Here is a 16,800-nt window from a genome sequence, read left to right as displayed (position 1 = left end):
AGGTACAGTCTGCCTTACAGCTTCTTCCCAGTGGAGGAAGGATTGGATTTCCAAATAGGGAAGCAATGTCCCTCCCTAAATATCTCCCAGGGAACAGAGAGTGATAATGAATCCAGAGGACTCTCCAGCAGCTCTAAAACCCAAACCCAGCCAGCACACAGAAATGCCCATGCTTCCTAGGTGGGAAGTGCCAGAGAGTCTATGAAACAAATCCAGGGCAGGGCTGGTGCCTGCAACACTCTCCTCAGCTTTGGGCAGTCCACCTTAAAGGCTGTCACCAGCCTAGTGACGAGTCTAGGAGGAGTGCATGGAAAAGCATCCACCGACACCTTAAAGGACATTTTTGAGCCAGTCGAGCCCCTCGAGCTGCAACTGAGTGCACCGCTGGCTGTTGTTACGCCACAGTCAATAACGCCCTCCAAGACGTCCCAGATGCAACCATCTGTCCAGCCTCGCTCCTTGAACTGCCTACAGCTTGATACCCACCACTGTCTCCCATATTGAACTCTGTCACAGGATCTGAAAAGCACGCTGAAACAGACTCTACACTATCGAGCACCAAGAACTTCTACAAGTACAAGGTACAATGTAATTCTGTCTCCCTGGTCCTTCTCCGAAGGCCCCCGGTGACATTTTATGACATTTTATGACTGATTGCTCACTTTGTGTTGAAACCAAGTATCCTTGATTTATTGCGATTAATTACTTTAAAGACTGCCCTCCTGTCAGTATCCAGAGTGCATCCCTTTTCCTTCTTGAAATTGCCTTTCCTCTTTATTCCTTTACTTGGTGGGTTGTATTGTGCAGTGTGCTAGAACTGTCAGTTGTGATAATAATAAAATAGATATGTTTCTATAACCTTGGCTGGACAGTCCCTTTTATCATTGGGTAATAATTGTATTTTTGCTGTGTTGCAAATAACCCACGATCCACGACCTTGCAGAGATAAAGCCGCTGTTTCATCCACGTTACCAAAATTGGACAAGGAGGTTTATAATTTGCTTGTGTTTCTAATCTGTTCAGATCCCTTCTGGTGTACTAGAGGTGTGGGACTGATTGATGGTTTAGAAAACGATATTCATCCCTGGACCCCTGGTGCCTCAGAAGTTGATTTGTCACACTTTTATTTTGGAACGTGTGTTCTATTGGTGTTTGGGTTGCTACTGGTTCACATTCACATTCTCATCCCTTGTGAGAGTATAGTGTTCTCTCCATTCACATTAGCACAAGAGGCAAAAGAGGTAAATCTCCAAGCTGTTCATGATTTACCCTGATTGGGATAATGCTTGGTTTATAGAAGTGTGGGGCTGAGCAGGCGGATAGCCACTACTCATACTTGTACACTTGTTGGAAGTAGACATGTTGCTACAGCTCCATTGTACCAAAAGTAAATATGGATACTTATATAAGATCTGTTTGTAAGTTCTGTGCATAAATTGTACATACTTAGGATGTTTCATATATTTTTGTAGGACTATGTGCTTGCTTGCATATTTTTAATTCATTTTATAACTATCAAAGATTTGTATATGTTTTCTATTTTCTATTTCAGTCTATGTTGTCTATGTTTCCATGTGTACATTTTAAGCATCGTTTTTTATATTCAAATAATGTATTTCTTCTTACTGTTGATATCACTATGATTAAAAATAATATTAAATGCATCATGTATTACTATAAGAGCAGTAGTCTTGGTTTGGATTGCACACTACACAACACCTGAAGCACACGTATGATAAGAATTATCAAGAACAGGGAACTTTTACACACAGGCTAAGTGCATATTTTTACTTTATTTCTAGCTAAGGCTTGTATGGGAGTATTTCCCCCAGCCCTAATCCCATACTGTTTCAAGATATACAGTGCACATGAAGGTCAGATATTACCATCCAGTGCCTTATGCATTTTGGTGGGGTAGAAACAAGCACAAAAGAATCGATTAGCTATTCTCACATATGTGGGTGCATTGTGCTCGTGAATATGGGATGCACTCACCAATGTAAGGATGTAATGGGCGGTTGAATGCTCAGGTACTACCCGCTGCCTCTACTCAAATGAGTTTGCAACTACAGCTTCCACTTCCTACCCCTTGCCAGTATCGTCCAGGTGAGAAACAATACCAGCTGAGACAGCCCTAGTGCGACCAAAAATCTGCAGAGAAAGTAACTAAGATCATGAAGATGCCAGTTTGAAAAGAATAGATAATGTGACCAGTAGAGTGACAGGTACATGTCTGTATATACATGTATATAGAGATAGCGAATAACTAGATGGCTACACACATACACACAAAGTACACATAGCAGAGGTGCATGCATTAGACACAAAGAAAACATGCACTCCACATGAAGAACACGTACAGTAGATACTATATGCATTTAGACATGAAGATTATTAATATAGCATTCATAAAACATGAAGAACATTAACATGACCAATGTATAAAGTGAATGCAACACAAACTACATGCAAATATAGTTCACTAACATGGAAGTGAGAGTGTAATTGGGCAGTCATCTTCCCAAAGATGGAAGCTGCAACATGTTTTAGAATGAACAAAGGCCTCAGAAGACTCAGAAAGGCTGAATACTCAGAAACACATATTTGTGCAGAGCCCAAACAGTAACTGGCAACAAGTGCCAAGGTTAGAGGGAAATAAGGGAGGATTGGGACTGCGGAACAAAGGCACGAGATAATGGTTCCCAAGACGCAAGCAGCATACTCCCAGATTAATGTAAGTTTCAGAAAGGCACAAACAGCCTTTGATAGTCAGGTGCAGTAGAACAGTAAACCAAAAGACTCCATGAAGAATAGCACAACAGTGTCCCTAGTGGCAAGAGAAAGCATGACACACATGTTAATATTAGCTAAACCCTTAGTAAATAGATGGTAATTCAAGTTCACACACAGTCTCTTAGCACGTGACCCAGCCATGGAGAACATTGGCCATTTATTAGAAGCGCACACAGATAGGGCACCTGCAATACTCCATAAAATCACACATAGACACAAATTGCTGCACAAGGCCAAGTACAAGGGATTGCCCAATCTCATAGTCTGAGGATGTTTTGTCTGAATAAAGCTGGGTTTTGACGTGCAACCATCATTATGTATTTTTCCGGACTTAGTGTTTGATCTTTGGCACCTCCTCGCCAAGGACATGCAACCTAGTGCCCCCTCCACCCATGCCCAATTTGTGAAACAGCTCAAACACCTCTGATCGAAGGAGGGCCATCTCGGTGACAGTCAAAGATATGCATTTTCAGAGGATTCATGTTCACACAAGTACCCATATGAGACTAAGAATAACCACCTTATGCTTAAAACATTCTAAATTCCAGATGAACACGCTGCAGAGGCAAAGACTTTGATATTTGTAAAATGCAACATAATGTAACATGAGACTTTGCTGTGAAAATGTAAACAAACAATGATCAGGTTTGGGTAAATAGATTTTACAAAAAGTTGCTCTTGTCAAATTAGTTATTGTTTCCTTATGCACCCTTAGAGCACAACAAGACATGATTGATTGGTGTTTGTGTCATCAGGTGCAAGAAGGTACCCACCTGCTGGACTTCTGCCTGCAGCAGCGATTGGATGCAAACGTCCATGTCATCTGTGATAACCCTTCGTTTTTCCATTTGCTAGAAATGCCTTACCATGACATAACACGAATAATTGGGTGACTAAAAGGGGAAGATAGCATATCAGAAACTGAATCTACGAATTGGAAAACTGCGGTGGCAAAGCATGCCCACGTGGCTGCCAGTCAGACTTCTAAACAATGCGCCTTAAAGTTTAATTATGTTGCCCCAAAAGGGGATGTGTGCACTTGTATACCCCTGGATGTTGGCTGGCAAGGCATTTCTAATGAACGAATGTCTAATCGCTTCAAGCAACGCACAATGGATGTGGTTAGGCTATTTTTGGTTATTATTGAGTAACTGAAGCACAGAAAGATGAAGTGCTGTGTCAGGGAAGACATATATTGGTCAAGTGGGGGAACTCGGGCCTAGAATTCCGAGTCACGAGTAAAAACCATACCACATCTCCGCAGGTGTTTCTAAAACATCAAATGTAAAGGGACAATGAGTGCTGTATAATACCATTGACAGTGTTCATTTAAGGGAAATAGTTTTGTAAGCATTGGGTTTTCAACAGTGAGACCATTGATGTAAAGAAGTGCACTGCATATATAGTGCACTGTGGTGGACTGACCTATAGGGAACTCTGCAGATTTCCCCGTAGCACTCTGCACCCTGGGCCTCTTGTGTGTGGTATGTCCACATTTTCTCATGGTAAAGGTTTGGGTTTGCTGAAAACAGGGACATCATTAAGGGGTCACCAGGGTTCGCAGCTGCAACCCCCGAGGTCTCCCTTGATACCCCGGTGGTCTCCCTTGCCTACCCCCACAAAAGAATGTAAAAAAACATTTTCTTTTCTTATTATTTAAAAAATTCAATTTAGGCTCCTGGACTGTGGCCAGCAGCATGAACTTGTAATTGTAATTGTTTATTTATAAAGTGCTTATACACAGGTGGAGTGCTTCAAAGCACTTTAAGGTGGGAGGGGAACAATGGAATACAGTAATAATTCTTAGGCCTTCAAGTTTCCGAATGAATCTAAACAGAAAAACTAGCATACTAGGCCTGACGGCATTTCTCCTAGTGCAAGTGCATGAAGTGTTACAGTTGTGACCAAGCAAACTGGGGGGGCAGAAGAAAAGAAATGTGGCTCTTTGTTTCTGGAGTGGCTGGTTTTATGATACCTATAGCCGTTGGGATAGCTCAGTGGGTTGAGCGCTCGATGATGCAATGTGTGTGTGTCATCTGCAGGTTGCAGGTTCAACTCCCAGCAAGGTCAACTCAGCCGTTCATCCTGCAGAGGTTGATAAATGAGTACCAACACATGTTGGGTAATATTGTATGCATATTTGTTCTATATGAAGCACTTAAACGTAAGTGCTATATAATAACATATTGTGCAGTACAAAGGACCTTCACCATTAACATTATCGTTTGGCCTTGGGCATCTGCTTGCATTAACATTAATTTGGTAATATTAAAATTAGTGATACATATGGTGATCCATTCTTGTATAAATGTATATCACTTTGCAGTCATATCATAACCATATTTTCATAGTGTACTTTGAAACAATGATATGTGATGCCACTTCCTGTTTTGTCAAGGGGTGAAAAGTTGTGTTCCATCACTTCCTATGATGTCACTTTGGGGTGGGGTCAAATGACATCACTTCCTGTGATGTCATCAGAGGTCAATGGTCGTGTGATGTCACGTCCGCTACCCCTGGCATTTTGGTAAAATGACGTCCCTGGCTGAATATGTGTAATTTGGGGACACTTTGAAAATTATTTCCTGGGAGTGCCAGACTTGGGCACAGATGCAGAATCATGCGTGTGCCATTTCACAGTGCTGACCCAGCTCTTCATGATCCGTTGCACTTCCCATGCCAGGTGGTACAATGACTGTTCTTCTTGCAAAGCACATTTGGCAGAAGTTGGCTGGATCCCAAAACTTACCCTCATTATCTTTGCCCTTCAACCTGGATGATGTGAGGCCTTTATCAGTAGCAGCATCTGCTAACGCCCCCCACTCACCACACTTGAGAAGAACTGGCATTCAGTGGAACTATTGCATACATGCCAACATTATCCATTCCCTTCGGGAGTCGCTAGTCCAGTCCTCGTTTTAACTTTCAATTCAGACGTGTAGTCTTGGATTTATAATGGTAGCAATCCATTAGTGCAGTTCCCAGAAAGCAAAGTTAGGACCAGGATTGGACTAGCATCGCCTAAAAGAAATGAATTTTGTTGGCACGCATGCTGTTGCGTCTTCACATCTCGTGAAAATAGGGCTGGCACTCAACGTTCAAGCTCACTTAGGGGAGCATCTAAAGTGCCAAGCTGTAGCATGTTGTTGTGTTGGTGGGGGAGGGTGTTGTTGGAACGCTTCTTCGCTTGTCATCAGTCTCCAAGGCATCAATACCACTCAAATATAATTGCATGCACAAACGCATTTTTTACATATTTTTTTAAGCAAAGAGTGTATTTTTATCTGTTTTTTTTTTCATGAAGCTCCATTTACACTTCGCTCATTCACAGTGTATCTTGCTCCCCAGTGGCATACTTATTGATTTTTTTTTCAAAATAGCAGAGAAATGATTGTTATATGATCTGGAGCATGTTGTCAGGAGAGTCAGTCACTGTGGTATCATTATAAGGAGAAAGCCAATGTGGTATCAGCATATCAACAGAGCTGCTGTGGAATCCACATATCAACAGAGCTGCTGTGGAATCCACATATCAACAGAGCTGCTGTGATATCATCATATTGACAGAGCCGGTGTGGTATCTTCATATGCACAGAGCCAGCATGGTATCATATCGACAGTGCCGGTCAGGTCTCCACATATCGACAGAGCCTGTGTGGAATCAGCATATCAACAGATACGGTGTGGTCTCCACGTATCAACAGAACTGCTGTGGTATCATCATATCGACAGAGCCAGTGTGGTATCCGCATATCGACAGGGCTGCTGTGTTATCCGCATATCAACAGAGCCACTATGGTATTATCATATCGACAGTACCGGTGTGGTATCATATCGACAGTGCCGGTGTGATCTTTACATATCGACAGAGCTGCTGTGGTATCAACATATCGACAGGGCTGCTGTGATGTCCCCATATCAACAGAGCCGCTGTGGTATCATCATATCCGCACAGCTGGTGTGGTATCAGCTTTTCAACAGAGCCGGTGTGGAATACACATATGAACAGAGATGCTGTGGTATCATCATATCAGCACAGCTGGTGTGGTATCAGCTTATCGACAGAGCCGGTGTGGAATACACATATGAACAGAGATGCTGTGGTATCATCATATCAGCAGAGCTGGTGTGGTATCAGCTTATCGACAGAGCCGGTGTGGAATCCACATATCAACAGAGCTGCTGACTGTGGTATCGTAATATCAACAGAGCCGCTGTGCATATTGTTGCAAAGCTCTCCTTCAGGAGGACTCCAAGGAAGTGCTTCAAGGTCCAGGTGCGGGGTCTCCCACAGCTTCCCCATGGGAATTGCCAGCTTCCTTCTAGCAACGAGCACTGCCCCTTGGGAGGTGGCTATGGGGGTGCTTGTGCATCGCTTCGTCATCGTTGGCTGCGATGGGGCCTTACCAGGCAATTCACGGTTAACGAGCTATTCATCTCCCCAAAGAACGATTCGATCAGGGCAAGAACGGATAACATTGGCAATGCTGAAAACACCTATGGTTGCAGTACTTGGAAGCAGAAAGTGCCTGAGCTGAATATTGCTAATTTATGGACTTTTTGATTAAATCATGCGAGCGGCAGGTTACACCGACCCAGCATGGTCATGCATACAGATCCACGCGCAAAACTGCCTCATGCCGTTTACGGACTAGGTCACATGACAAGTCAGCAATAGTTGTGTTATGGGCCTTGTGATGCAAGCATGTGTCCTGCAATGCACACACGCTAAGATGCAGACATCCATCCATACAGCAAAGGTGAAATTGCTATTTTGGAACATACTCGCCAACTCACGCGCCGGTGAGCCTTTTTTTGACCTTGCAATGATACAGAGGCTGATAGCCTCTCCCGCCCCCAACATCCAAAACTGTTTTCTGCTGGTTGCACACACATTTCTCCAGCAGGCGATTAACTCACTGAGCTATTTGACATGTTGCCCACTGCAGCCATTTTGCAACTTGCTTACCGACGAGTCATTGGCCTAACTACGCCAAGGGGCGGTATTCAGAACTCTAAAGGTAATCTGAAGGAGAGCATGGCACTGCCCAGCCGAGTGATATCACGCGTGGTTAACCAAGGGGTCTAGGGTTAGCTAATATCTACATGAAAAGCATTTTTCTCACATGTATGAAATATTGCCAAGTTTTAATGAAGAATCATATTTCCTGCCTCCGAATGGAGTTTGCCAAAAGCTGTCGGCTAAGCAGATTTCACATCGTCTGCCAAACGCCTACAGGGAAGCTTGCCCTCCACAGTTGGCAACCGGGCACACATCGCCATGGCTTGTCCCGACCGACTAAAGCAGCCATTGGTCACGATAGCGCAGTCACGAGAAATGCCTCACATCAGGTCCACCTCCAACACACGTGTGTAAAGCAGCATGCCCTGCCCTGCTCACCAGCCATGATAGCATGCAGTGATGGCGCAGTGCGTGCCGCGGAAGCAGGTGCGGTAGCTCACGGGCGACTGAAAGGGGCATGTCCTCGGAGTTATGCTAATGTTTGAGGTGTCAGGAGGACCACAAATAAGGCATTACCTCAAAACATCCGTCATTCCAAAGACTGAGCTATGCTGTATTGGGCATCTGCTGTTACATTCAACAGAAAACACCAACAGACCCACATGTATGTATCTTAGTACTTCACAACCCACAATTCAGATGAACATACTGCCTTAAAATGCCTGCATGCAAAACCACTGGCAGCAATGAAAAAACATTTTTGTTTTAAAAAACTTTAGTAGCTAAATCGTGAACTGTGGAAATGAGAGAGCCAAGATGGAATCACCTACTTGGCCAGATTTTGTGATCCTGGGCACATCAAGTTTAAGAACATAACGGGGAATTTATATGCATCAACAGAGTAGAATCACGCCCCCCCCTGCCCCCCCCAAAAAGCCAGATCGCTCCATCTACGACGCTACATCTTCCGACTACTGGAGGCTGCCCCTCCCCCTATTCTCTGCAGGTGTTACTGACAGAAATCCACCCGAGCCTCATCCCTCAGCTTCCAAACGAATCATTAACATCCGGAAGAAAGAATGCAACGAGCACACCTCGCCACTCTCCTTGCCCTACCACACGTCCCTGCGTTGCTAGATGGCAACACATGAGTAATGATTCGGCAGGGAGCGCTGTTGTAATCTGCTGTAATAGGGCACGTGATGACACTGCAACTCCTGCCTGGGATCAAACGCTTGGAAAGAGCCGATCCACATGCCCGCAATTTGATTGGGAAAAACAGGGTTTGTTTTACAATGTGTTAAACAGATTAAGGTTTCACTGCAATATCACCAAATTAGAACACACTGATGACTAGGCAGGTGCACGGTGAGGGGGCTCTGTGCATGACAGTTCTCTGATCATTTTTGTGTTTAGTGTATGGATCAAACAATGCGCCTTTTAATGGGCTGGTGAAGTCGGCCTATTCCCAGCAACTCCCAATGCCCACATGATATCTGTTCATGGCTGGGTCTGTACATATGTGCCCGCTCGTTTATGGGAAGCATGTAGAACTCGTGTTGTCACAAGCTGAGGTTCTGGAGTTCATTTTCATTTTACCCTCAAAACGAATTTCCCACAGCATTGATCCGTTCAAACATTTCATTTCTGAATCCCCCTACCCCCCTGGGGCCTTTGCCTGTGACCCGGGGAAGGGGTGCCTCGGGGCCATCGCTGTAGACAGTGCACAACACGAGAGGTAAATAAAACGTTACCTTTGGGTGGAGAGAGACCTCGGGCTGCCAGCGGCTCCCAGGCAATCGCTCATCTTAAGCCCCGCGCAGGATGCCAGCCTTTCCCCTTCTCCAAACATCAGTTGAACAAACAAAGTGAGGGTGCCTTGTTGCCAGCCACAAGGTGCCAAATTGCCTTCCCCCGGCTACGAAAGTGACCAGCGAGCGCCAGCAGGATGGCAGCGGTGGATGCCAGGCTGGGTGGGGAGGGAGGTCTGAAAGAGACCCGGCGCGCGGTGCTTGTTCCAAGGCAGCCGTGCTCTGTGATCTGCAGGAAACACATCCACATCCAGCCTTTCGGGAAAATAACCACAAAAAAAATATATCCGAGGATATGAAAGCACGAGACGGTTACATCGGTGCCGACCCAAATCCAGCCACGCTTCCCTGCGACTCCATTTCAAAAAGGGGCTGAGGGCGTGTGTAATCCAGTGAGGTAACCCGGTCCCTGGGCTTCCCGAGAGATGAAAGGTGCATTTACAGTCCCTAGAAGAGAGAGTCTGCGGAAGGCAGACACCCACACACTGTGCTAGCTGGCCGCTGAGAGCTTACGCCAGCCCTTATCAGTTTGCTGCTGCATTCAGACCCTCCAGCAGTCCCCACAAAAGCGGGCAGGGGAATTTTCTCCAGGAAATGGGAGGAAGGTGTGCAGGGGCAGACTGGCAGCCTGTGCCGAGGACAGGGGGCGGGGGTGCCCCAGCCGCCGCTGCAGACATCCAGCGCAGCCCTACTGCTTTCTGCTGAGACCGGAGTCGGCTGGAAATTAAAGAGAGAAAAACAGAGATCTGCGAGAAGTGATGACTGAGCTGGGAGCCCAGCAGAGGGAGCTCAGGTTTGCAGGCAGCAATCACCTGACTTCCACCCTCCTGCTATCAGCTGCCAGAGATCTTTGAAAACCATGCACCGGTGTGCTCAGTCAAAGTGCATGGCCTGTCTGACGTGCTCTGGGGTGTGCCCGCAGGTTTCAGAAAGCAGCTCTGATCAGAACCATGGACAGCGGCAGGCGTCTCCAATGCGGATCTCTGCGGGTGCCCGCACTGCTTTGCATTATTATAAAATACAATGTGTTGCTAAACAATGACGTAGGACCAACACCAGAAGTGTAATATATAGTGATGGACAAATAATATTGGGAATTGCAAAATATTCCGCTGTGAACTACTGCTGCTCAGCAAGTTTTGTCCATGTCCTGGACTCATCAGTTAATCCAGTTCCTTCAGTGGCACAGCAAAACGAGCAGGGGCTCATTAATGGGGCGTGGTCTAACGGCAGGGGTTGCCTGCCATCTGTTTGGCCACGCCCCTTAACGAGCCCCGGTTTAATGGGCGGCAGGCAGGCCTTTGCAGAGAGCAGCATCCTCTTCTCAAGGGGGATAGAGTGCTGACCTCTGCATTTATTAACTAATGGGATGACTGGCAGGGGACAGAGCCACACGCTTTTAGCCTTAACGGTGGCACTGTCCTTTCAGGGATTCCTTTCACTAAAGGATGCAGCAATCACCCTGAACGCCTGAGGCTGTAGGAAAAAAGGCCTCGGATTCCAGCGTTCTCACCTTTTCTTCTCACAGGCATCATTCGGTTAAAGGAATGTCTGTCAGGTGCCAATGCCATCATTATGGAGAAAAGGCATGTTTTTTTCTAAAGCTTCAATCTCTCCCTCATGAGCGGGAGCTTCAGGATTTAGAAAAAAGCCTTGTCCTCTAGCAGCTGAGGCTGCCAAGGGACATTATGGCACCCTGGCAGGGTCCCACCTCACAACCACATTTCGGAGCTTGCCGTGGCTCTGCCCCATCTAGCCCTGAGCCAACTTAAATCCCTGGTTGATCCTCACCAGGTGCATCGGCTCAGTCAGGCCATGCACCATAGCAGTGTCCTCCCATCGAGACTCTGTGGTGCCTAGGTGCAGTAAGCCCTAGGCTACCGGTACCCTCTGCCAAGGGGACACACCCAGCACCCCAGCACAACCTGGACCTGTCCAGGGTGCTGAAAGAGGATATTTCTTATATGATGATCAGACCCGTGGGGGGGATCTAACTCCAGCGTGGGAGCCAGGAGGCTCTACGAATATTTAAAAACACGCCAGTCTGGTGTGTGTTTTTTGAGAGCTCGGGAGAATGGACTTCAAGAAGGAGTGGCCATGCCTACTACATAACATTGCTTGTATATATCTTAAAAAGATATCAGCGTGTCTGCAGGTTCAACTCTGAAAATATAGGAGGATACTTTCTGCAGGAGTGGATAAGGAGATTACATTGATTAACCTACCTATTTATTTTCGGGCGACTGTTTATTTAAAACTGCACGTGTCTCGGGGGGCACACTTGAAATTCAGAAAAACATTTCTAGGCATGAATGTGTGCTGGCACCTATGCAAATTCTTCGGGGTCCTCAAGTGGATCGGCTCCATCATTGAATAGTCCATCTGGACCCCCGCAGAGAGGCCGGGAACAATTCCCACAACAGGGTTTATTTTTTCAGAGGGGGACCTCAGAGACGACCACGACAAAGAACTGCACTACAACAAGGGGTCAGAACCAGACAATGGTATTCAAACCAATAATGTCTGATACTATTCCGATATTCAACCTTTCTATTCATATTTTAAGCACCACTGAAGCTGATCTCCTTTCCAAAGGACAGTCATATGTCCCGGTCACGCAAGCTGATCCATTTAATGTGGAACTTGAATTACACCAGTTTTTTAGGAATATTAGATTGAAACATTTCTTCGAAATATACTTGCCAAGTCAAAATCAAGAACAATCAGATGGGCTGTCACCAGCAAAAGCCGGGCACAGCATCACTGGCCTAAAGATGAAATCTTACTTTAATCCACCTCCACATGTATGCCCAACAGAAATAGGCACCTTTGAAAATAGAGTGACTAGACAGGTACTAGACATCATCAAAAAGAAAAATTATCAGAAAGGTAATTTGAATAGGGAAGAGAGAATGTGCCTAAAAAATCTGAGTGAGATGGAAACCATGACAATCAAACCTGCAGACAAGGGGGGAGGGATTGTCTTGATGGACACTTCCAAATATGAAATGGAATGCTTTAGACTTCTGGCAGATACTATCTCCTATAAAAAGAGCCTTACTGATCACGCTCTCCAAGAAGAATGGATATGTACCGATGAAACTCAGTTTCTGATTAAACAACACCCCAAGAAAGCGGATTTTTATATACTGGCCAAAATGCACAAAAACAGGGACAATCCCCCTGGAAGACCTATCGTGTCTGCAATAGACTCCCTCCTTGAACCTCTGTCTATATATAGCAAGCTTTTCCTCATACCTTTTGTACTCGCCATGCCTTCATAGATAAAAGATAAGACAGATATGATAAAAAAGCTAGAGGGACTAAATGTCGGAGAAGATGACTTAATAGTGACCATGGATTTAGAATCCTTATACACGTCAATACCCCAAATAGAATGCCTTAATGTAATTTCTGACTATCTTGATACACAAAATACTCCACATAAACCACCTACAGGGTTTATTTTAGAGTGCTCTAGAATTGCCATGACAGAGAGTTTTTTCCTATTAAAAAAACAATAATATAAACAACAGAAGGGCGTGAGCATGGGGGCAACATTTGCCCCCCTTGTGGCCAATCTCTACATGGGCAATTTTGAGGCCCGTTATATATCTGAAATTCTCAATAACACCATTGAATGTCCACAGGAGTTTATTGATAAAATGCGCGTTTGGCAGCGTTACATAGACAACGTTTTTGTCATCTGGAAAGGGAATAGTGCATCCCTACTGAGTTTCCATGCATGGCTGAATACATGTGATGTAAACATTAAGTTTACAATTGAGTGGAGCAAGGAACAGATTAGTTTCTTAGATCTGATGAATAAAAAACTGGAGAAACCCTTACCACCTCACTTTACAGGAAGAAAACAGACAAACATATTTTGTTACACTATACCAGTTTCCATCCTGATGTTCTTAAACATAAACTTCCCTGCGTGCCATTTCTACACATCTAACGCAAAAGCACGGCAAGGACTGACCATAATGAACACACCTCACAATTAAAAGAACAGCTACGGGCGCGGGGATACCTGAAGAAATTGGTAAAAAACAACCAAAAAAGAGCAGCACATACTGACAGATAAATATGCCTCACCAGTAAGGAGAAACAACAAAGTGACAGGCTAGTTTGTGTCACCACATACAACCCTGTGAGTAATGATATCAAGCAAATCATTAACCATAACTGGGATTTGGTAAAAAATCCAGGTACCTTGTCCAAGAAACCCATGTTCACTTTTAAGCGCAACAGCAATTTGCGCCAAAGGCTAGCTCACACGTATCGAGAGAAAACAAAAGAACCAACACTCCTGAACCAATGGGGTTTACCTCCCATTACTGGGCATTATAAATGTGGCAATTGTGCAATCTGCCCGATGACAGAAACCAAACATGTATTCCAATATGATACCATCACACGTACCTTGAAAAGGCATACTAATTGCCGCACAAAAATGCAATCTACATCATTTCATGCCCCACCAATTTACTCTATGTGGGGAAAACCACGAGAGAAGTGAGAGTCAGGATAGGAGAACATCAGTCTTGCATTCGCAACCGAGTCCCAGACAAGCCACTAGTTGACCACTTTATTAAACAAAACCATAAAGACACTGACATGAAGTGGTTCGTTTTACAAACTATTCAACCAAGATCTTGTGGTGGTGACATTGCAACTGGCCTACATAAATTGGAACAGCGGTGGATTTATCTCTTGGGCACAGTGCACCGTGGACTCAACATTTCTGTTGAGTGGAATGCTTTAAATTGACAATGAGGCACACTATAATAGAAAAGCCCTGATTCATTACTGGTGACTGTTACATACTACATTTTATATACTGGGGTCTGTGCACCCCATAATGCACGAAGACACATGTAGCGCACATGTAGGGAACATAGTCTGTCACACGTAGCACAGATAGTGACATTTCTTGTTGCAGTCCTTATTATGATTTTCATTTCTTAATAAGACTATATGTCCCATGATTCATCGGGACAAATTGCATTCAGTACTGTGAGCATATATCCCGTGATGTACTGGTATATATTATATCAGGCGCCGGGAACACATCGTGTGACATTTTGCCCACATTGTCTGTCCGCATCTTTGCTGGAAAACATCACCAGCGAATGCTATGTACTTAACACAAGTGAAGGTTAGTCCCATTTCTATTTCCATTATTTGATATAGTTCTATTTCCATTATTTGATATAGTCCCTGCAATCGCGGAAGTAAAACAATGTAAACAATGATATGATCAGCATTCGTGGTCGGGAGTGACGCCGAGACAAACGTGGCAGTCAAAGTGCTGGGAATCCATGTCTAAGTAATAGACCATACAGTGTGTGCTCTAAATCCACAGTGTAACTAAATATACCTTACCCGATGGGTCTATGGTACCACATTATGTTCCCACAGATCAAAACAGAATATATTTGGCATCCAACTTGTCTCTGATTCCGTTGATCATGACTAACACGATGTGCTAAACCGATAAATTCTATTGTGAGTATCTTTTTGATTACCAAACTTTTTTGCGCATATCAGCGAACAAGGACAAAACAATTTGACATACAAGACGCCCTATATTGTTTCTTTCTCTGCAGGCGGATTTACAGTGCAAGTGGTGCAAATGCAAACCTAAGGTTACTCGAACAGAGACGATCCAAATGCAAATTATGTGAATGACGTCAGACTCATGAGAAAAATCTACCAGTGAGTCCACGTTTATTATACAGACAGAAATGGTTTGTTTAGAAAGAAGTAGAACCTTGAAAAGAACACACAAACCACAAACATATATCTTTGATTGTATGTATGTTGTTGTTTTCTCATTCTGTAGGTATACAAACAGCTGACAGATATATCACAACCTAATACTGGGATTTTTCCCTCCATCAAGTCATCGTCAGCTTATATATAGTGGAGGTCTCTCTTGACACATAACAACAAACAGAGAATGTTGTTGGTTACACAGATTGATTTTTTCTTTAAATACATTGGTATGACAGGGCATGAACTGATTATAGATAATAATTAGTTGACCTATATCCATTTCTCTAGAGATTGAGAGGCTCACCCAACCTATCAAGAGGCAACTCACAGTGGGAAGTTGCATTTTTGTCCTGATGAAGGTTGGCTAGAATATTGAGGCGAGGAAGTCTCTGCCTAATGAACTACAACCGAACACTTGTAGACAAGCAACTCCCTGGATTAACACAGAGGGTCACATCTAAAAACACACCAGAGTGTTGGACCTCATTTTTTAAACAATTGGTGTTTATGTTTGGGGACAATAACTACCCTTTTTCAAAATAGGTGATAATAGGAAGATGGTATGCAGGAGTTAGGTATGAATGATGTATGATGGGAAAAGTTGTATATAGGTTGAGCTTTTGTAGTACATGTAAGAATTACCAGCAAGTATTCATTGCTAATGTTATGTAAAATAAATATATTTTGCTAAGATTTTGGAAAACTTAATTATATTCCTGTCAACTCCATTCTATTGGTCCATATTCTGCATTTGTGTAAGAATGCATAGAGACCAACTTTTCAACGTCGGCTCGAGGGTCACCTATGTTGCCCGCAATCCCATAGCCCGCACTTTGAAAACGTGCATATCTTCTCCCACCTCACTAAAAGGAAATCAAATGCCTTGTGTTCCCACCACATTGAGACCAATTGTGTTAGAATAAGAAACAAGCAGAGTTATTTAAAACACATCTTTTTTGTAATGGTGTTTAAGAGTGCAGATACGTATATTTGCAGAGGTACAGGTGAAAGTTCTCTGGTTGAAGTGATGTGATTGCACTGGAGTGCCTTTTGATCTTGGGCAAAACTGTTCTGGGAATCTGTGTTCAGTAGCCGTGACTTTATTGACAAATTGAAATATCAGTAATACATATATCTCGTGATGGGCAAACACAATTTCCTGGAATTGCAATGAAACCAATTGTTAAAACCTGTATATCAATTCATGGTTTATTTTCAAAGATGAAGAAATCAGCATTTCATTTTTCAACCCAGCACCATCAATAACTTGTGTGCCTGAATCCAAAGCAGTTAATTTATGCTGCTCAACAGTAGCACAGCAGACAGTAGTGGCTACACCGCCTGTTCAGCCCTCACACTACTGCAAACCAATAGTGATCCCAATCACAAAGGTGAAACAGGCACAATAAAGAGATACACTTTGTGAGGGATCAACTTCTTTGGCATCAA

At 44.0% G+C, this 16,800-nt stretch overlaps 1 protein-coding gene across 3 annotated transcripts in view; it reads right to left on the bottom strand.

Annotated features, from left to right (window-relative positions):
- Positions 1-10,419, bottom strand: part of LOC138566853 (leucine-rich repeat and fibronectin type III domain-containing protein 1-like protein) — a 3,353,432-nt gene extending 3,343,013 nt beyond the window's left edge. Inside the window, exon 1 of one of the 3 annotated variants that reach the window (XM_069644559.1) lies at positions 9,511-10,419. The gene's annotated coding sequence lies outside the window, so the exon portion shown is untranslated. The remainder of the gene's footprint in view (positions 1-9,510) is intronic. The other 2 variants (XM_069644558.1, XM_069644560.1) reach the window with 2 other exon arrangements.
- Positions 10,420-16,800: the final 6,381 nt, after the last annotated feature.

This window comes from Ambystoma mexicanum, chromosome 2p (assembly GCF_040938575.1).
Source record: "Ambystoma mexicanum isolate Mex_15411 chromosome 2p, UKY_AmexF1_1, whole genome shotgun sequence".
Taxonomy (NCBI): Eukaryota; Metazoa; Chordata; class Amphibia; order Caudata; family Ambystomatidae; genus Ambystoma; species Ambystoma mexicanum.
The sequence above is the reverse complement of the archived record's forward strand: the minus strand, read 5'-3'. Positions and strand labels throughout refer to the sequence as shown.